This window comes from Oryctolagus cuniculus, chromosome 5 (assembly GCF_964237555.1).
Source record: "Oryctolagus cuniculus chromosome 5, mOryCun1.1, whole genome shotgun sequence".
In the NCBI taxonomy this organism is placed as follows: Eukaryota; Metazoa; Chordata; class Mammalia; order Lagomorpha; family Leporidae; genus Oryctolagus; species Oryctolagus cuniculus.
In genome coordinates this window covers 38,296,644-38,319,522 of record NC_091436.1, presented here as the reverse complement: position 1 = coordinate 38,319,522, position 22,879 = coordinate 38,296,644, and the positions used below count along the sequence as shown (strand labels likewise).

The 22,879-nt window shown below is 40.3% G+C and overlaps 1 pseudogene; it reads left to right on the top strand.

Moving 5' to 3' along the window:
• LOC103344976 (protein SET-like) overlaps positions 1–21,253 on the top strand; it is a 29,197-nt pseudogene extending 7,944 nt beyond the window's left edge.
• Positions 21,254–22,879: the final 1,626 nt, after the last annotated feature.

Sequence of the window (22,879 nt, the reverse complement as noted above, 5' to 3'; positions counted from 1 at the left end):
CTCTAGGACAAAGACCAAGCTTCTGCTACTACATGTCAAAGTGGTACATTCCCCAGCCTCAGTGTTTCTCCCATGGAATGCAACCCACTGTATGTACAGGTCCTCCTGCGCCACCACTTATATACAACTTGCAGGCATGAAGCTCTGTCTACTGCTTTTGCCACAAGTAATAAAGATTTTGCTCTTTCCTCTCTTTTTCAAAAATTTATTTATCAGGAAGACAGGGTTGCAGAGAGAGAGAGAGAGAGAAAGAGAGAGAGAGAGATCTTCAGTCTACTGGTTCACTCTCCAAATGGCTGCAACACCCAGCGCTGGAGCAGGCCAAAGCCAGGACCCTAGAATTCCATCCAAATCTCCCCTATGGGTGCAGGAGCCCAAGGACTGGGCCATCTTCTGCTGTTTTCCAAGGCACATTAACAGGAGCTGAATCAGAAGTGGAGCAGCCAGGACTCAAACCAGCACTCATATGGGATGTCAGCATCTCCGAAAGCAGCTTAACCCACTGCACCACAAAGTCTACCCCCAAGATTTCTATCTCTGAATCAAGAGTCTCATGTCTTCTGCAAGCATTCATCAAACAGACTCGTTAGCCTGTAAATAAGATAAAATCTCAGTTCACTCCTAGTTTTTGACAGTACAGATGAAGAAGGGCTAGCAATTATACTTTTCCCTTCCTCCCAAAAATTGATTCTTACACTGGCTCAACCTGGAAATAAGCTGTTAAATGGAAAAAAAAAAGATTGAAATGGAAAGAGTAAGAAAAGAATTAAGACAGTATCTACAATTCAATGACTGAATAAAATTGACCAAAGTTGGCACTGCCATAGAAGTTCTGAATAGACTCCAAGAGGAAAAACAAATTCCGCAACTGCCTATATTTTGGGCCTCTTTTACTAATTTATTCATTTTATGAAAATTTATTGAAGGCACTAAAAAATGATTAAAGAGAAAATTTCCAAAAGGCCTCTAGCAGATCAGGTTTGTGGGGATTCTAGCTTTTATTCTATGTTATTTCACATTCTAAATGAAATAATCTTTCTGTTGTTCTACATTTAGTCATGTGCTCACCTTGACAGTATCTCCCAAACTCTATCCTAATTACATCTTTATTTTCTATCTCCTTTGCTACAACTCTAGTACTGTTTGTGAATCTTCTTCTATAAAACAAAAAATACAGCCTTTATATCATGTGCCCAGTTCAAGATTTACCTTTATCTGAGACTAATACCCATTTGGGTGAACTTCCTATATCCATGCAATAACTTTCATTTAACAAATACTTATTGAGGGGCCGGTGCTGTGGTGCAGCGGGTTAACGCCCTGGCCTGAAGCGCCAGCATCCCATATGGGCACCAGTTCTAGTCCCGCTGCTCCACTTCCGATCCAGCTCTGTGCTATGACCTGGGAAAGCAGTAGAAGATGGCTCAAGCCCTTGGGCCCCTGCACCTACATGAGACCCGGAAGAAGCTCCTGGCTCCTGGCTTCGGATCAGCATAGCTCCAGCCATTGCGGCCAATTGGGGAGTGAACCATCGGATGAAAGACCTATCTCTCTCTCTCTCTCTCTCTCTGCCTCTCTGCCTCCCTTCTCTCTGTGCAATTCTGACTTTCAAATAAATAAATAAATCTTTTTTTTAAAAGTACTTATTGAGCACCTATTAGTTGCTTTGGCTGTTGTAAAGAGCTGGAAGAAATCCATTGTGAAAAAGGCAGAAAATGGCCTGTTCTAGTGAGGGCTAGGGACAGATAATCAGGAAGGAAGCAATGAACGTATTTTCTCTATATGGCAAAAAACAAAGTAGGGTGATTGAATACAGAACAAAAAGGAAGGATTATTTTGTGTTAGGTGACTATAGGAAGTATCATTGAAAAGATGTTACACATGACATCTAAAAGGTAAAATAAAACCAGGCACCGTGGTACCCAGCAGTAGAATATTCCAGCCAGAGAAAACCACAAAAGCAAAGAACAAGTGGTCTATTTGAAGCAAAGAGAGCATCAGAATAGCTAGGGGCAGGGAGAGAGCTGAGAGAGTCACAGGACCCTCCTCAAGGTCATCAGCATTAAAGACCTAAGGGAAAGGAAGCTGAGAGTTCTGTGAGAAAAATAATTAAGTACCCAATCCTTTACTTTCTCCTAGACCTCTCTCCACTTAGTGAATCACCAGAATCACTCCCTCTCAGCTTCTCAATGATGGACAGTCACCCACCAGTCAACAAGTTACAAAGCCAACCATGTCAGTGTCCCATGTCTCCAGGGGCAGGAATAACAATGAGAGCAGGGAGAACAATTGTAGGCCATCAGGCAATGTGATAAGGAGAGCAAATAGTGTGATTGGTGATGAATACAAAAGCACTGGAAAATACAGTGCATGTGCCTGTGAGAGGCAGAGAGAAGATCTTCCAGGTAACTAACTGTGAAGGTTTTAAGGTCTTAACTAGGGGAAAGATTTCATTTAGAGGAGAAGAGGGCAGATTTGGTTCACTCCTTATTGTCTTGGGTCCATCTTTCCAACAGAGGCAAAGAGATAAGAGTGTCAAATACAGGCTACTGCTGGAAGCATTTTTGCTAAAGACAGGAAAAGTGATTCTGGTTCTTATCCAAATAACAGCAAGAGAATATGGGATGCTCTTTTCACATTTTATTTGTTGCTAAGCATTATCTTAACAACTAAGCAAATTTTAAGACCAAAAATAACTAACTCATAAGTCTGCCAATTTAATAAAATATAATCCAATAAACATTTTTATTTTTTCTTCCTTCATTTATAATACTTTTACAGACTCACTTATATGTAAGGTAGTTGGAATAGTTTTATAGGAGCAATAATGTTCTTTGAAAGTTTACTTTATTTTACTTTATTTTAGGAGGAGGAGGAGGAGAGGTGACACCTCATACAGAACAAGCTCCTGTCAGAGAAACCAACTTCAATCCAAAAATCCCTTTCCATCCAATATGACAGACTCAAGTGCACATGAAAACTACCTATTCTTTTAGTTTTCCAAAGCTGTATCTTGGTTTTATTTATAAGCAGAAAGAGCAGATCCAGAATCACACAGTTTCAGCTCTTTCATTTCACTATATATTTTTTTTTATCAAGGGTCAATAGTGGAAGAGGTCATTAGTGACATATGCTTATCTCTTTTCCACTGTCAACAAGATTTACCTATGAAAAAACACCTACACCTTGTTATGTTCTTTGTTCCAGGAAAATATTGCCCTCTGCAGAGCTTTATCATGCGCATTTTTTTTCTAAAAATGAAAGCAGAACACAAGAACAACGTACCCCACTGTGCCTTGTAGGTTGGTTCCGCTAGTGGGCAAGTCAGTCACTTCTGTGCATCATCGTCACAAACATTTCACCTCAGATTATCTGTTAACACCTCTTCCTGATCTTTGCGAATAGTTTTCTCTTAATTTCATCATTAATTTGATAACTTTTAAAGATCACATTAAGCCTCTTTGATGCAGAGGCTATAATATACATAAGTAGGAAAGGCATGCTATATACCCAAAGTACAAAGCAGTAGCTCAGAGAATCAGCACAATTTTTGTGGACCCAAGGGGCAAGCCTTGGAGAAAAGACATTTCTACAGGAGTATCACTTAAACAAATTTGGTGATGAAATACTGTAACAGTGAGCACATGCCTAAACATAGTGAAGGACTGGCAAGGAAAATAGTGAAGCATGAAGTTTAAAAGACATCAAAGTCAGCCTGGAGAGCCCTTTGAATATCAAGTTCATGAGTTTAATTTCTTGTTTTCCACTCACTCAGTAATTTTTGAACAGGAAGGTGGTTCATGAAATTGCCTTGATAATTATAACCAAGATGGCACCATCAAGACACCTACATCCCTCTGGAGAGTAGTCCAATTGTTGAATGATTGTTGAGAGCTTCTTTCTGGACATAAAATTTAAGTCCAAGTGAGACGTCTTGGTGGAAATGCCCAGTAGATTATGAGATAGGAGTCTGCAGCTTGATAAAGGTGGTCAGAAAAACAGTTCTGAAAATCATCCACATTGAAGAGCATTAGAGAACCAATAGGAGAATGCAAGTGCTCTGGGTTCCTTCTCCTGCAACAGATATATAAAATAACCCTCAAAGAGCTGTGACAAACAAAAAAAGAACAATTAAACTCCCAAATTAGAGGACAGGCATGGACAATAGGGTGCTTGAATATCCTCAAAATTGAATGCCCTTTCTCAATACGATGAATACTAAATTTAGAGTAGTCCATACTTGCTTCAATAATAGGATTAAAATTTTCACTTCTTTGTTTTTTTTTTTCACTTCTTTCTTTATTTTTAAGAGGGGGACAAGGGAATAATATGAAGACAAGAGGCTGAAAAAGGAAAAAAAAATGTACGTTATCTGTAAACTGAGAAAACAAATTTTATAGGGACTAACGAAAGAGTGTTATTGCCAACTCAGCAGAGAAAAAAAAAAAAATGAACAGGAGGCAGGGCCTCAAGGTTGTTCAATGACACTTTTTTTTTTTTTTTTTTTTTTTTTTTTTTTTTTTTTTTTTTTTTTTTTTTTTGCCAGGCAGAGTGGACAGTGAGAGAGAGAGACAGAGAGAAAGGTCTTCCTTTGCCATTGGTTCACCCTCCAATGGCCGCCACGGCCGGCGCAATGCGGCCGGCACGCCGCAGCCGGTGCACCGCGCTGATCCGATGGCAGGAGCCAGGTACTTATCCTGGTCTCCCATGGGGTGCAGGGCCCAAGCACTTGGGCCATCCTCCACTGCACTCCCTGGCCACAGCAGAGAGCTGGCCTGGAAGAGGGGCAACCGGGACAGAATCCAGCGCCCCGACCGGGACTAGAACCCGGTATGCCGGCGCCACAAGGTGGAGGATTAGCCTAGTGAGCCGCAGCGCCGGCCTCAGTGACACTCTTATATGGCAAATATACAATGTCAAGAGAAATAAGCTCACACCTTGAGAAGCCACAGCCCTTTTAAAATCACCAGAGGAAAAAAGGAAAAAGAAGAAGTAATACTGGCACCTTTATAACTAAGGTAAGACCTCTGGGATGGGGGACTTAGACACAGTAAATGAGCAACATAAGTTAAATTCAAAAATAGTCAGGTGCTAATGATATTTTGTGAAAACTGGTGGGCCTGGACTTAGCTGGGTATCCAAGAGAATGTTACAGGATGGGGAACACATTGTGTCCTAAGGTAGATGCACATTCAATTGTAGGAAAGGTCTATAGATGATGAAACTGGAGAATGATGATCAGAGGACAGGCCAGAGAGTTTGAGCTGCACCCTGCAGTAATGAAATTTAAGATTTATGTTAAAATAAAACAAACAAACAAATAAACCTGGGAAAGAAGATTCCAGTGCAGATTTGCAACTGCCTACACAGAGAAATGCAAGAGAGAAGCTAGTTTTTGCAATAGGGGGAACAAGTGCTGATAAGGAAACTGCAAGGAGATACAGGGTGGACAAGAGGGAGCATACAGAATGTCACTCTTACTAGAGTCATGGACTTGCAGTCCTGGAGTGGACATTGTGGGCATTGTGGCTGCCACTTGGAATGCCTGGGATCAAGTCCCACCTGAGCTTCTGATCCAGCTTTCTGCTAATGTGCTCCCTGGGAAGCAGCAGCTGATGGCTCAAGTACTTGGATCCTCACCCACATGAGAGACCCAGAAGGAGTTCCTGGTTCTTGGTTTCAGCCTAGCCCAGCCCTGGTTGTTGTGGGCATTTGGGGAATGAACCAACAGATGAAAGATATCTCTTCCCAACCCCTTTATTTCTCCTTCTCTTTCAAATAAATTAAAAATAAATTTAGAAAAATTAATTTGAAGGACTGAAGGACTAGTAGAAAATTAAATAAAAGAAAAATAAAAGAGACCACTTACAATTGACTTTTGATCTCATCTGTCTTCTTCCCTCATGCCTTTTTATAAATCATTCTGCCAAGTAATACAAACTTTCTCAGGGAAGAGAAGAGAGGATATATGTAAGCAACACTACCTCAGTTGGCCAAAGGAAGTACAGAAGCTGCAGGGCTACTAAAGAGTGCAGAAAGAGTCTTTATTCTGGGCTCCTAGTAGAGTTTTCCTCAGTGTCGTCTTTGGAGTTTGTTTTTGATTGTCACACTCCCTACACATGGATTCCAAAGGATGTGCATGATACCTTTAAGCTCTGATAACACTCAAAGCTCTTTCTACAACCCCTCCTAGCATTTCCAAGACACACAATGACAGTTGAGTTGCAAAAATAAAAACTTGAAACAGGCACCTTCAGTGCTGAGCCCCTGTGTAAGGCCTTCATAACAGCTCACAAGCATAGTGCCAAACTTGAGTTTGAACTCGTACTGATCTGAGTGAGGTTCACATTCTAAATATCCAGATGACCTCAAGAAGCTCCTTAAATGCTCTAAATCAGTCATGCATGACACAAAAGGGAGACAACGTAAAGATAACATGTGAAAAGCAACTGGCACTACTCACACATGGGCATGTGTATCAGTAATTTAACTTGACTGCCAGCAAAATAGACCCAGCTCTGGTAGTTTTACTTACAAAACCACACAATGTTTCATTCTCCTAAGAAAGGAAGTTCAGAAGTAGGCAGTCCAGGGCTGGAATGACAGCTCCAAAAATCTTCAGGAACCATGATAACACCTGTCTGCAATTCTCAGTCACCTCATGGCCATAAAGGCTGCTGGGCACAGCGGAGAAAGAATTCACCCTCCCTTTTAGGGAGCCTCCTCAGAGCAACTCGTCACTTAAACTCCATCAACCTGAACTTAATCATCCAAGGACATCTAACTGTAAGATACACAAACCACACTGAAAATCAAGTTTTCCAACTGGGCACATTGCTCCAGCTTCTTTAACAAAAAGGAAGAATTGAATTAGTAATTATAACGTCCACTCAACATTCATTAAATTTAGTTCCTTCCTCTTGTAATACAAAAATATTAAACATGGAATTTAATATCATACACTTGGTTTTTATTGATTGGTGATATAATAAATGTCCAAATGAAGAACATTTCTGCATTTTTTAAGAAAAAAAAAAAGCGTTCTGCACCCTAATGTTTATTGCAGCACAATTCACAATAGCCAAGACCTGGAACCAACCTAAATGCCCATCAACGGTAGACTGGATAAAGAAATTATGGGATATGTACTCTTTAGAATACTATACCGCAGTAAGAAACAACGAAATCCAGTCATTTGCAACAAAATGGAGGAATCTGGAACACATCATGCTGAGTGAAATAAGCCAGTCCCAAAGGGACAAATACCATATGTTCGCCCTGATCGGTGACAACTGACTGAACACCAAAAAGGAAACCTGTTGAAGTGAAATTGACACTATGAGAAATGGTGACTTGATCAGCATAGCCCTGACTGTTAATGAACAACTTAATTCATTATCCCTCTTAGTAGTTTTTTTTGTCTGTTCTACTTAATATGACTGGTTTAATTCTGTAATTAATACACAGTTATTCTTAAGTGCTGAAATTTAACTGAAATGTGATCCCTGTTAAACATAAGAGTGGGGATAAGAGAGGGAAGAGGTGTACAATTTGGGACATGCTCAAGCTGACTTGCCCCAAATGGTAAAGTTAGAAACATACCAGGGGACTCCAGTTTAATCCCATCAAGGTGGCATGTACCAATGCCATCTCACTAGTCCAAGTGATCAATTTCAGTTCACAATTCATCATAATGAAAGGACTAAGAGTCAAAGGGAGCACATAAACAAGTCTAGTACCTGCTAATACTAACCAATAGAATAAATAAAGGGGAGAGTGATCCAACATGGGAAGCGAGATACTCAGCAGACTCATAGAATGGTGGATGTCCTAAACAGCACTCTGGCCTCAGAATCAGCCCTAAAGGCATTCGGATCTGGCTGAAAAGCCCATGAGAGTATTTCAGGCATGGAAAGCCAAGACACTCTGGCAAAAAAAAAAAAAAACTAAATGAAAGATCTCTGTGAGTGAGATCCCAGTGGAAAGAACAGGTCTTCAAAGAAGGAGGTACCTTTCTCTGAAGGGAGGAGAGAACCTCCACTCTGACTATGACCTTGTCTAAACAAGATAAGAGTCGGAGAACTCAAGGGGCTTCCATAGCCTTGGAAACTCATGACTGGTGCATAGGGAGATTACTGATGCCATAGACAGGAGTGTCAATTGGTAAAGTCAACAACAGGAGTCACTGTGCACTTACTCCTCATGTAGGATCTCTGTCCTTAATGTGCTGTACATTGAGGCTTAATGCTATAACTAGTACTCAAACAGTATATTTCACTTTGTGTTTCTATGGGGGTGCAAACTGTTGAAATCTTTACTTAATGTATGCTAAACTGATCGTCTGTAGATAAAGAGAATCGAAAATGAATCTTGATGTGAATGGAAGGGGAAAGGGAGTGGGAGAGGGGAGGGTTGTGGGTGGGAGGGACGTTATGGGGGGGAAGCCATTGTTTTTTTTGTTTGTTTTTCTTTTTTTTTCTTTTTTTTATATTTTTTTTATTTTTTGACAGGCAGAGTGGACAGTGAGAGAGAGAGACAGAGAGAAAGGTCTTCCTTTGCCGTTGGTTCACCCTCCAATGGCCACTGCGGCCTGCGCACTGCGGCCGGCGCAGCGCGCTGATCCGATGGCAGGAGCCAGGAGCCAGGTGCTTCTCCTGGTCTCCCATGGGGTGCAGGGCCCAAGCACCTGGGCCATCCTCCACTGCACTCCCTGGCCACAGCAAAGAGCTGGCCTGGAAGAGGGGCAACCGGGACAGAATCCGGCGCCCCAACCGGGACTAGAACCGGGTGTGCCGGTGCCGCTTCGCGGAGGATTAGCCTAGTGAGCCACAGCGCCGGCCGGGGGGGAAGCCATTGTAATCCATAAGCTGTACTTTGGAAATTTATATTCATTAAAAAAATAAATAAATAAATAAATAAATAAAGAACACGACAGCGCCATCCCCTGATTCTTTTGTTTTATAAATAAAACTCAGTCATATTTTAAAAAAAAAAAGAAAAAAAAGAAATTTTTAATATATCACCCAAAATTTTCAATGGTCATTAACTTAGGCAATAAATTACAGCCAAACCAAAAACATTCTTTCCTGAGTAAAGTAATTTTTTTGTTTTTTTTTTTTTTTGCTTTTATCTTATGAGATTTCTATTATTTTGTTTTGTCGTATTTTACTTTGGATTGCCATATGGAATCCATTTAAATATGACATTGTAAATCCCAGAAACAACCACCTCCCAAACATTTTCTTCTGAACTCTTATACTTTTACCCTCATTTTAACAATTCTTATGGCATTTGCGCCTTAGGCCCTTTGCAAAGTTTAAAGAGGCTAAAATAACAAGTACATTCAAAGATAATGCATTTGATCAGAATATTCCTTTTTATTGCTCTTCACTCTGATGCTTAAATAATTAATAGATAGTTCAAAATCCTAGTCTCTGAGACACTATATAGAGAGTTACGAATCTGGTTCCAAGATGGTAGAATAGAGAGGGCGCTTACAACGCTAGGTTAGGGGAAGATATATTGAAAAAAAATAAAGCAAGAAAGAGTGCATTCTCAGGGAAGAGCTATAGAGAAAACTGTAATGGAAAATCTAGAGGGAAGAGCATTATATATCTACATGGATCTTTGTGGACAGATAGCATGAGCACAGACACAAAACATGACCTCAGAAGTCAAGAGCCTGAGAAAGTGCCAGCTTTGGAGAGTGAAGTGAGATCAGACTGCAGCAGCCTTTGCCACTGGCAATATAGATGCATGGAGAGCCTGGCATGAGTCTGGCCTGCAGCCCCATCAGGGACAGGGTAACTGCTAACCTAAAGGGAAAAAGGAGACACATTTCTCTCTCCTCATCCCCCCGACAGAAGTGCTTGGCAACTGGCTGAGCTGGGGGAACCATTTTGGACACACACAACAGCTATACCAGCTCATGTCCATGTGCCCAGCAACTGGCTGAGAGGAGACACCTGAGTCTGGCTGGGATGATTGACAGGGGGCTGGGCAGCCACATAAGACTGTGAGGTGCCCCCAGCCTCTCAACATATCACAGGTTCTGGGGCTCAAACTACCTAGGCAGAGCACCCACAGGAAGCTAGCTCTGGGAGCATATCTTCTTCTCTATGTATGGAACAGACTAGCAGAGTGGAGTGAATCCTCTTGACCCTATGGATATGGGAGCCTTGTGTGCTGAGACTTGGAACACTGCACAAGAGGGCACAAGGTGTCACTGGGTCTCTGGGCAATCACCGTGTGCCTCCATTCACTCAGCACTCCATGATTTCCTGGGGTTGGTCATTGCAATGTAATCCATGCACACACTGAGGATTACACAGATCCCTTGTGCAGTACTTATGCCAGTGTAGATGAGTATTGCACCCACTGTGGACTAACACCCAAGTATTGATCACCTTGAAAGAGAGGAGATGAAGGTATGACTAGCTAACAGAGCTGATCAAACTCTCCCATTCACAATAGCTTCAAAAAATAAATACCTTGGAGTAAATTCAACCAAGGATATCAAAGATCTCTATGATGAAAATTATAAAACATTAAAGAAAGAAATAGAAGAAGACATTTAAAAATGGAAAAATCTTACATGTTCGTGGATTGGAAGAATCAATATCATCAAAATGTCCATACTACTAAAAGTAATTTACAGATTCAGTGCAATGCTAATCAAGATGCCAATGACATTCTTCTCAGATCTAGAAAAAAATGATGTTAAAATTCATATGGAAACACTAGAGACCCCAAATATCTAAAGCAATCTAATACAACAAAAACAAAGCTGGAGTCATCACAATACCAGATTTCAAGACAGACTACAGTGCAGTTTAGTCAAAATGGCGTGGTACTGGCACAAAAATAAATGGGTAGACCAATGGAACAGAATAGAAACCCCAGAAATCAATTCACACATCTACAACCAACTTATCCTTGACAAAACAGCTAAACTCAATCCCTGGAGCAAGGACAGTCTCTTCAACAAATGGTGCTGGGAAAACTGGATCTCCGCATTCAGAAGCATGAAACAAGACCCCTACCTCACATCTTACATCAAAATGTACTTTAAATGGATCAAAGACCTAAATCTATGACCAGATACATCAAATTACTAAGAACATTGGAGAAACTCTGCAAGACATTGGCATAGGCAAAGACTTCTTGAAAAAGACCTCAGAAGAACAGATCATCAAAGCCAAAACAGACAAATGGGATTACCTCAAACTGAGAAGCTTCTGCACTGCAAAAGAAACACTCAACAAAGTGAAGAGGCAACCAATAGAATGGGATAAAATATTTGCAAACTATGTAACTGCTAAAGGATTAATATCCGGAATCTATAAAGAGCTCAAGAAACCCAAGAATCACAAAACAAAGAATCCAGTTAAGAAATGGGCAAAGGAGTTGAACACACATTTTTCAAGAGCAGAAATTCAAATGGCCAACAGATACATAAAAGAATGCTCAGGATCATTAGCCATCAGGGAAATTCAAATCAAAACTACAATGAGGTTTCACCTCACCCCAGTTAGAATGGCTCCCATACAGAAATCAATAAACAATAAATGTTGTCAAGGATATGGTGGGAAAAGTACTCTACTCCACTGTTGTTAGGAATGTAAACTGGATGAGCTACTGTGGGAGACAGCAAGGAGATACCTCAGAAATCTCAATATAGCCCTACCAAATGACCCAGCCATCCCACTCCTGGGAATTTACCCAAATGAAAAGAAGTCAGCATATGAAAGGGTGATATGTATCCCCGTGTTTATTGCAGCTCAATTCACAATAGCTAAGATATAGAATCAACCCAAATGTCCCTCAACTGAGGACTGGATAAAGAAAATATTGTATATATACACTAAGGAATACTACACAATGGTTAAAAAAAAATGAAATCCTGTCATTTGCAACAAAATGTATGCAAGTTGAAACCATTATACTTAGTGAAATAAGCAAGTCCCGAAAAGACAAATACCATATGTTCTCCCTGATCTGTGGTAATTAATAGAATACCTTAAAGGTAATGTATAGTAGTGAAATTGACACTTTTAGATGGGATGATTTTGAGCAGTCATTTTCTCGCTGTTGAGGAAAAATGTCTTGGTTTTTAATCTTTTTACTATTTTTTGAAATCTCTGCCTAGGGTTAATCTTATGAGTATAAAGTTAAATGAAAATGGATCTTCATTAAAAAATAATAATGGGAACGGGAGAGGGATGAGGAAGAAGGGTGAGAGTACAGGCAGGAGGGAGAGTAGGGTCTGAAGAATCACTCTGTTCCTAATTTTGCATGTGTAAAATGCCTGAAGTTTGTATACCTTAAAAAAAGTTTTCTAGGTAAAATAAAATAAAATATAATTTTAAAAAATAAGGATAATTATAGTTCAACTAATATTGTTTTCTTAAGACGTGGGAATATAATTAAAACATTATATTCATTTCAAATTTGATGATACTGAGTAAAGAACAATCTACAGATAAATTCATTTTGAGGAACATTAAGGCCTGGTAAAAATATCCACAACTAGAACAAAATTGTGGCCAAATACTTCTAAAGAACTAAATCTAATATGACAAGAAACAGGAACTGCTACATGAATGCATTTAATAAAGTAGACAGTTGAGAGAGGAAAAAATCACAAGAGAAATGGAAAAACTCATAAGATAAAAAGCAGAATGTGACCTGTGATGTGATTTATAGGAAAAAATACTGGAGAAGTTCACAGCTGAGAACTGTTCAGTGATCGTGATTAAAAAATAAGAAGGCAAAATAGTAGGGTCAATCTGTGGAGGACAGAACACAGTTGTTCTTTCCCAGCTACCTGCCATCAGGAGGGCACTTAGTGAGAGGTGAAAGTATAATCAGAGGCCAAAAAGTGAGTTCCGACCATCTTTAGCTAGAGAGAAAGTTTTAAAATATGAACCTGCTGTCCTCTTTTCTCATTTCACATTTCTAACTTGGATCTCTGTCACCTCTAGATTGACTTGTTTTCCCTGGGACTCACCATCATGCTGTACACATCCCTGCTGTTGTGTCCATGCTCATCATCTCCCCTCCTCAGGAAAGTCTTCACATTCAGTCTTATCCATCCTGCCAGGATCAGCTAGAGCCCCAGACTTTCTGACAGTCATGACCCCCATTGCAATCTCTTCTCCCACAACACAGTAGTTACATGCAGACTAGTAGTCATATTTGAGACTGCTTTATATATGTTGGCTTTATCACAAGAAGGGAAGTCGCCTGGGGCCAGAAACCATGTTCAATGTCTCCAACAACCTGCTACTCCTGATGAAAAAAAAGACTGAATTGACTTTTTTTGTAAGTTTGTTTGCCCTCGACACCCTCAAAAAGATCTCGGCCTTGTACTACAGGATTCCAACAGCCACACTGCTATGTACTTGGTGTTTTCCAGGAAGTCTAAGATTTCATCTCAAGTCCCGCCTCTTTATCTTTAGATCATTCATCAAATTTTTATTGAGTATTCACCATCTATCCTAGGCATCGTTCTACCTATTGGAAATACAGCACTGCTTAATACAGTCAAAGCCCCTGCAGTGACCCTCAAAAAGATACACTTATCAAGAAACTATAAATGTGATTTTATTTGGAAAAAGGGTCTATGCAGAGGTAATCAAGCAAAGAATCTCAAGATGAGATCCTCCTGGATTAGAATGGGCTCTAAATCCAATAACAAGCCTTTACAACAGAAGAGAAAATAGTAACAAATATCCAGGGGAGAAAACCTTATGAACACCGAGGCAGAGATCAGAATGATAATCTGGCCAGGCACACAATGCCAGGAATTGCCAGTGGCCACCAGAAGCTGGGAGAAACAAGAAAGGATTCTGCACAGAGCTTTCAAGGGAAAACATGCCAATATCATGATATCCTGGCCTCCAAAACTGTGAGAGAAGATATTTCTGTTGCTTTAAGCCACCAGTTGTTGGTCATTTGTTATAGCAGCTGTAGGAAACCAATACAGCTCCTCATGATCTTAGTATTATAATGAGTGATAAAGTAACAAGAAAGTGCAATGTGTGCTAACTGCAATGAGAAAGCAAAGGAGGATAATGTGAAAGAGTCTCCAAGTGCTACTTTTAGTTTGGATGGTGAAGAAACCCTCATTAATCTCTCATAGAGTTTCATAGAAATCAATCTTTTAAAAAAGATTTATTTAGTTATTTACTTATTTGAAAGGCTGAGAGATGGAGATACAGAGATAGAGCAAGATAGGGATAGACGAAGAGAGATAGAGAGATCGTTCATCCGCAGGTTCACCCCCCAGTGCCAGGAGCCAGGAACTCCATCCTGGTCTCCCACATGGGTGGCAAAGTTCCAAGTACCTGGGCCAGCTTCCACTGCCTTCCCAGATACCAGCAGGAAGCTGGATCAGAAAAGGAGCTGTAGAGACTCAAACCAGCACTCTGATGTGGGTTGCCAACATCGCAAGCAGAAGTTTAATCTGCTGCACCACAATGCTGACCTCCGAAATAAATCTGATGTTCAAACTCAATCACTTGTTAATCAATTTTCCCATGCTCATGTGTCCTTCTAAGGCACAAACAAGGCATCAGTATTTTCAGATAGCTGATCTCAGGCATCTTTTCATGACAGTATGAGCATATACTCAATGACCTGGAAGGGATGGTGAGTTGTGACCATAGCATATACTTAAGGCAAAGTAAGGCTGTTAAATAAATCATGTATCTAGGAAACAGATAAAAAGCTTCATTATAATTCAATACCAACCACATCGTATTTCTCCATGTAATTATTAGTTGAGTAATAGTACTTTGGGTAGTTATCAGGCAAATGGTAGAACCAAAAATAAAATAGACATGGTTCTGTCCTAGAGTGTGCAGTCTATGGAGAAACATTGACCTTGACTTAGTAATTTCAAGTAGAAAGGAATGCAATTAAAAAAAAGAAAGAAAAGGATACATACAAGATAATGGCAGGGGCTTGAGGTCATACATGGAGTGTTGACAGTAAAGACTGCCTGGGCTCATATATTTCTTTTGTTTAACAAATGTTTGTTAAGGTCTCACTACATGGCAAGTACTATCTAACCAAAGGGATATAGCAGTGAAAAGAATAAACCAAGATCCTTATTCTCATAAGGTTTACATCGCATCAAGGGAGACCAGCAAGAAATAGATCCAATACATGAATAATTTACTAGTTCGTAAAATAAGTCTTATGGGAAAAAGTAAAAGCAGAAAAGAAAAACAAGGTATTTGGAATGGTGTCATTGAGAAGGTGACACTGGAGCAAAGATTTGAAAGAGATGTCAAAATTAGCCAGGCAGGTTGTGAGCAAAGAGAATGTCAGGGGTAGAAACCAAGGACCCTAAGGTAGGGTGTAACTGGCCTGTCAGAGGAACAAGGAAGCTAGGATGCTGATGTGGAGGGGATAAGCAAGGAGAAGAAAGAGACAAGTTCAGAGGCCACACCAGGGAGCAGAGTCTGTAGGGACTGTTAGGCCGTGGTGAAACCATCTTTTACTTGTAGTGAACAAGGAGTTGTAACAAAAACTGTTTTTTGATCCACGTACAGCCTCAGTTACTTTGTGGGCTTCCTACACAGTATCAGTTATATCCTGGCTCAATATCGCCTGGATTCCTAAGCTGATTATCACAGATATTTTCCACTGCCTACAGAAAGTTTATAATTATTCTCCCACACAGCCATATATGAAGGTACTTCTAAAAGGTCATGAATCACATATATTATGGAAAGAATATGTGTGGATTTCAAGTTTTTGCACCAAAATAAACTTATCTTTTAATTCCATTATTCACAAGCCATTTGAACTACCTTCATCTATCCTCCACCCTCTCCCCCACCCAGCCACCCTGTCACAATCTAGAAAAATTGTATATCAATGAACAAAAGGGCTCACCAGAAATCTGACAGAAAAATGGCATTAATGCATTTATTAAACCTGAAAGAATAAATTCCATCCATAAATCAAAGGAAGCTAATTCTAGAATGTTACTGAGCCCACTGTCACTCTGAGAAGGCGTAGGGCCAAAGACAAACAGCCTGTGTCATGGGATGGTGGGGGGTGGGGGTGGGGGTCATTTGAGCAACAAGCCAAACATGTCAGCATTTTTCATCCTGTCAGCAGGACTGGAAAAAACTGGGCAGAGGAAGGTTTTCCACTTTGAACAAGAAAATGAGATTTATTAAACTGAAATATTAAGAAGAGTGGGGAATTGCTCCATGTTTTGAAAAAACACTCAAAAGCATGGCCTGCCAAAGAAGCAAGAGGACCTAGCAGATAGTGGCCCTTCGATAATGTTCCTTGGAACACAGATCTGAGAGATACGAGTCCTGCTCACTCACAGGAGAACCACTAGATGGGTGACAGTGGAAAGAGAAACCTCACCCAACAAGCTCTGCTATCTTAGGCAAAGTGCCCACTTAGGGCAGAAACCTTTGTGTAATATTCTCCTTCAGATAAAGAACTATCTGTAATATTTAAAATTATATAATTGCAAGCCAGAAAACCCCCAGGCCACACAAAACTGACAACAGTCAACTGACAATCAGCTTTGTACTACTGGAACAGTCAACTCCACTTCCTTGATGGCTACATGGCCCACATTCAGAAATATGGCTATATTTCCAAAGCAGATCAATAATCTTAAGACACCATGTTTTGAGGCCAACGTGGTGGTGTAGTGAGTAAAGCTACTGCCTGTGACACTGGCATCCCATATGCTGCTTGTTTAAGTACCAGCTTCTCCATTTTCAATCCAGATCCATGCTGATAATCCTAGGAAAGCAGTAGAAGATGGCCCAAATGCTTGGGCCCCTGCCACCCTGCCACATCAGAGACCCTGAAGAAGCTCCTGGCTCCTGGCTTTGGTCTGGCCCAGCCCTGGCCATTGCAGGCATTTGGGGTATGAATCCACAGATGGAAGAACTTTCTCTTTCTTTCTCTTTCTCTCTCTCTCTCTCTCTTTCTCCCTGTAACTCTTTCAAATAAATAAAATCTTTTTTAAAAGACCCTATGTCTTACATTTTAAATGAATGTTTTGTTTACTCCCAGTTTTTGTGTGGGGCAGGGAGTAGGGGTGCTTGTATAAGAACTAAAGCTCCTGTAACTACCAACAATGAACACAAACCCATCAATTCCCACGGAGATAGACTTGTCGAAACCAAAGATCCTAGGAATACCTTGGACGATAACATCATTTAGACAAAGTATATGGAATGGCTCTGGCCCTGTCAACTGGTTAGCATTCTTCCGAGGTGAGTTTTAAAACTGAAGAAGCCACAGTGCTAGCTCATTCTTCTCATGTTAAAATCAATTTCAGTTCCAAACAGCAGCTGTTGTACTACATAGTTCCAGGGGCAGCAGTTTGTTCCAGCCCACAGCTCAGCACCTTCTGAGGTTTGCAGTGCAGAGTGAGGGCAAAGGTACTCAGGGCCTTCCCAGGGCTTAGTTATTCTTGGGTGAAGCCAAAAGGATGCCCAGACTTCCCATACATATTTTTAAATTAACCTCTTTGGCCTCATTCATTCTGAAGTTGGTGAAGTGCACACTTTGTAACATAAGAAGAGCTATTCAGAGGACATGTTCTTTTTCTAAATGAATTGCTGACAACCACTAGGAACAAGAGAGAGATCATGGTCCCATGAGACCTCTCTGTTCCTTCTTCCATTCTCTGTCTACACCGCCATTCACTAGGTTTATTGTTACAGATTCTTGATAATAACACCTACTCACCTTTCTTGCTTCATCTCCTACTCCTCCTCACCTCGCATTTCCCACTTGGCTAATGCCAAATTATAGTCCCCTGTAGCTACCCTGTTTTGTGCCTCCATGACTGCTCACGTTATTTTCTCTGTTTTGAATCACCTTCCCATTCTTTTTTTAATCTCTCTTTTTTGAAAATATAATTTTATCTTTGACATCTAGTAATTACACATAATTATGGGGCATACCATGACATTTTAATACATGTATACAACATATAATGATAAGATCAGAATAATTAGTATATCTAACACCTCAAACATCTATCATTACTTTGTGTTGCAAAAATTCAAAACCCCTCCGCTATTTCAAATATACAATTAATGTCCTTCCTTACTTCTTTTTATAATTTTTGATTTAAAGTCTGTTTTATCTGATATCAGTATAGTTACACATGTTCATTCTTACTTTCCATTTGCCTGGTATATATCTTTTCCCAATCTTTCACTTTCAGGCTGTATGGACCTTTGTGAAGGGAGTTTCTTGTATGCAGCCGATAGTGGGGCCGTGGTCTTTTATCCATTCAACCAATCTAAGATTTTTGGTTGGTGAATTTAATCCATTTACATTCAAGATTAGTATTGATAGATCAGAACCAAGACCTGTCATTTTGTTGATTGGATAATGACTCTACCTACTCTGTTAATGAATTTGGTGGTATCATGTGTTTCCATAATGTTTACTTCTAATGCAGAATGCCCTTCAGAATTGCTTATAAGACTGATCTGGTGGTGGTGAATTTTCTCAGTTTTTTGCTTATCTGGAAAATACTTTATTTCTCCTTCACTTTTTTTTTTTTTTTTTTTTTTTTTTTTTTTTTTTTTTTTACAGGCAGAGTGGACAGTGAGAGAGAGAGACAGAGAGAAAGGTCTTCCTTTGCCGTTGGTTCACCCTCCAATGGCCGCCGCGGCCGGCGCGCTGCGGCCGGCGCACCGCGCTGATCCGATGGCAGGAGCCAGGAGCCAGGTGCTTTTCCTGGTCTCCCATGGGGTGCAGGGCCCAAGCACTTGGGCCATCCTCCACTGTACTCCCTGGCCACAGCAGAGGGCTGGCCTGGAAGAGGGGCAACCGGGACAGAATCCGGTGCCCCGACCGGGACTAGAACCCGGTGTGCCGGCACCGCTAGGCGGAGGATTAGCCTAGTGAGCCGCGGCGCCGGCCTCTCCTTCACTTTTAAAGGATAGCTTCACTGCATATAATATTCTGGGTTGGGAGTTTTTTTCTTTTAAGACCTTGAATATATCATCCCACTCTCTCACTCTCTTCTGGCCTGCAGGGTTTCCACTGAGAAGTCTGATGACAATCTGCTTGGTTTTCCCTTATATGTAACTTGACTCTTTTCTCTTACTGTCTTTAAGATTCTCTCCTTGTCTTTAATTTTTGACAATCTGATGACAATATGCCTTGGAGAAGACTTTTTTTGGTTGTATCTTCTTGGGGTTCTTTGAGCTTCTTGTATCAGGATGTCCATGTCTCTTTCAAGACCTGGGACATTTTCAATTATTATGTCATTTAGCTGGTTCTCAGTGCCTTTTTCCTTTTTTTCTCCTTTAGGAATACCTATAATAGTTGTTGTCAACCATAGCTATCCTATTAGGCTACATAGAACATTAGATCCAATGGCACTTCGGTACCTATTAACCACCCTCTTTCCAACCTCTTCGCATCCCCATTGCCCCATCACTTTCCATCTGCCAACTCACAAGCATCCTTTGGGACTATGCCCAGGTCTGACCCTACAGGAAGTCTTCTCAGTCACCTTTTCTCAGTCAGCTGGCAATGGGATGTGGCTCCCCTTTAAGCCAAACACATTCTGTTAGAATTACTTGTTTGTTTCATCTCACTAAATTGTAAGCCTATCCAACCTATAGTAAAGAGAGTCCAGGTGGTCAGCAAACACATCATGTCTCTAGACTCTGATCCTGGTGAAGCAATTCAGCAATTAGGGAGTAGATCTTGAAATAATATGCATCATTGCCTGTAGTCACTAACATGAAACATCTCAACTAGGTTGTAATTTTATCATCTGATCTGCTTATGGAACAATAAGTACATACAAATCATTCCTATATACCCTAAAATCATTAGCTATGAGAGCCAATTTTTTTAGAGGGACCATTGTGAACAGTGAATAGATTAAATATTTCATGAATGCAGCATAAAAATGGTGCTCAGTCACCATTGAATAAGCTATGTAAAAATACTGGGAAAATTGTAAAGCACTATATAATTATCATAATTAGTTTTTTCTCTCCAATTCTTTTTCTAGATTCTTAGTATGTTTTTTTTTTAAATCCATCTCCTACATTTATTTAACAAAGTGAACAGTGTGTGGCACAGAACATTCAAAAAACATTTGTGCAGTAAGTAAACTGTTGAAAGAGTAAGTAAACTGTTGAGAGAAAAAGATAAATAAAGATCAAAATGCCTAGGTAATAACAGTAAAGCAACACTTGCTCTGGCTCTCAGCATCGCCATCTTTCCTATGACATAGTTGAACTAGATAATCTTAGAAGTTCCCCTTGTGAGTTTCATGATTCTAGATTACTCTGATAATAGTTTCTATGTTAATCATCTATTCTTTATTCATTTGTAATTATCATATCCTGCTTTTCTATTCAATATGCCCCAGAAAATGCTAAAACGCCTGTTTGCAGATGATGTTTCACTGGGAACATTTAAAATTGACTATTTCTGACAGAATCTAAACAGAGACAAGTTCTCTCACTCAGCTGAACTTACACAAAAGCACAGAGGAGTTTCCTCCAGAGAGTAACTCTGTCCAGCAGATACAGATTAATGGAAACTTCAACCAGGGGAGATGGCATTCATCAGTTCAAAATACTAACCGTTTCCCATTTTAATGTCTATCAAGCTTCAAATCTATTACCATCTGACAAATAGTTCTTTAGAGCTGACTGTAGTTGGGCATCAGGCAAGGCACTATTCCCTTGATTCATAAGTCTTGTTTGGTTCTGCATTGTATAGCATAAACTAATTTCCTACATGTCAGTTAACCTCCTAATAGTCTGAGAAACTAAGTCTTAAGTGCTTTGGGTCAAACATCTAATTATCTCAGCGCAGCCTCATAAGGCGTAAGGATCCAACAACATCCAACAATTAACCTTCAAGTCACAGAAGCAAGCCCATAGACTTTTCCCTCTGGAAGATACTTTAGTTATCACTATTACTGACTGCAACACCCATCTTCACTGTACATGATGTGGACCATGCACTGGACAGAGAGTTAATACCCAAAAGAAGTTCAAAACACAGCTTTACCTTCAAAGACTTATAACAATGTGCGAAATTCTTTATTTAGTCAAATCTGGGCTCTGCAGAAGGTCAGCAAGCCCCCACAGCACAGCAAAGGCACATTGTCCGTATAGCTGAGGTCTGCAGAGAGAAAATGCACAATTGCTTTCAAGAACAAATTGGAATCGCACAAGAAGAGAAACTGGAGAGCAAGCTGGAAGTCTGATAATTCTGCAATTAACATTGGGCTCCACATGCCTTGTAGATACTTTTGCACAGATCACCCCAAAGTCTATGCCACTGCCAGCCACTATTCTAGGAGTCACGGACTTTCGCACTTGAACAGGGACAGCCACAAGCACCACACAATGTTACGGGGGATGACAGGTATGTGCTCCATTAATTCAATCTGAAACAAAAAGTGGCTAATTTTTCTCATCTTTCAGAAGGAAATGTTCGCAATATTCTATATCACTTTAAAAAAATCTTGTGGGGATAATCTCTTGTTCTCTGATATATAACTTATGAAAAAAGAGAATAAAATTAGGGAAGGATGAAGAAAAGAGAACACAGAAAGAAACGTATGTCAAAGAACGATAAACCAGCCGGTTTTTCAGCTGAATCTAGCTCTGGTAATTTTAAAGCTACATGGCAACAGTTACAGTTGTATAACAGTCAAATCTCATTATCTTGGAATTCAGCAAGTAGGAGAAATAAAATCAATTCTAGCACTGGTGTGATTAATCCAGTGTGTCAGCTTATCTGCACTATAACAAAGTACCTCATAAAACTTTCTTCAGCCAGGAAACTGTTGAACAAGACAAGTTGATAGTGAGGGAAATCAAATTATTTTGTTGTTTTTTCTCCCCACCTACCAGCAAACCATGATTATTATTCATCAATCTTTCTTTCACTAGTCATGGCACTTGATGATCTACTTATAAGAGCAGACAGATCTAAATATTTGTCACCAAGACATTCAAAATTCTTTGTCGACTATGAAATGCTTAGCTTTTACTTACTTTCATTTTATTTGAAAGCAAGAGACAGAGACAGACGGACAGTCAACAGAGAGAGACCTCCCATGCACTGATTCACTCCCTCAAATGCCCACAAGAGCCAGGGTCAGGCCAGGATGAAGCCAGAGAAGCAGCAGGGGAGTTTGGGAGGCAAGGGAGGTCAAGGGGAATGCGGGAGTAGGTGTCTTTATTGTGGTGGCTTCAGGAAAAATCTGGCAAGGCAAGGTAAGCAGGTTTAGGGCTGGTAGTTTGATTTCGGTAGGCTCTGGGGGTAAAGAGGTTGAGTCAAGTTGTCTGGAACCTGTCTCTGGCTGATTAAAGCAAAATGTTGGCCCTGAGTGTGGGAGCCAGACAGAGGAGGTGGTGGAATACCAGGGCTCAAGGTTGGTTAGGTTAGGTAGAAAAGTCATGCCCCCTGGGGGCAAATTGTTTGCTATCTCAAGGGTTTTGCTAGCCCTGGGAGGAATTGTTTTCCTGGGTAAGAAAGACTTTGATATGTCAAAGCATCAAAATTGCAGATAATAAAAAGGCGTGTTTAATATATCCCTTTCTGTTACAGTTAGCATGATACTTTTATAATATTTTGCATTTAAATTATTGTTTCTATCTGCTCCTCACAAAAGGAGACTTCACCTTTGGAACTTGGACATACAAGGATTTAAATGTAAACAAAAAATGATAGCTGATTATCCTTGACAAAGAACCAGAGAGGAGTATTTGAAATAATCTCTTAACATTATGCTTCCCAGGGATTTCACTTTTGCAAAGTGTTAAGAGATTGGAGCCCACATTGTGGCACAGTGGGTTAAACCACGGCCTATGATGCTGCCGTC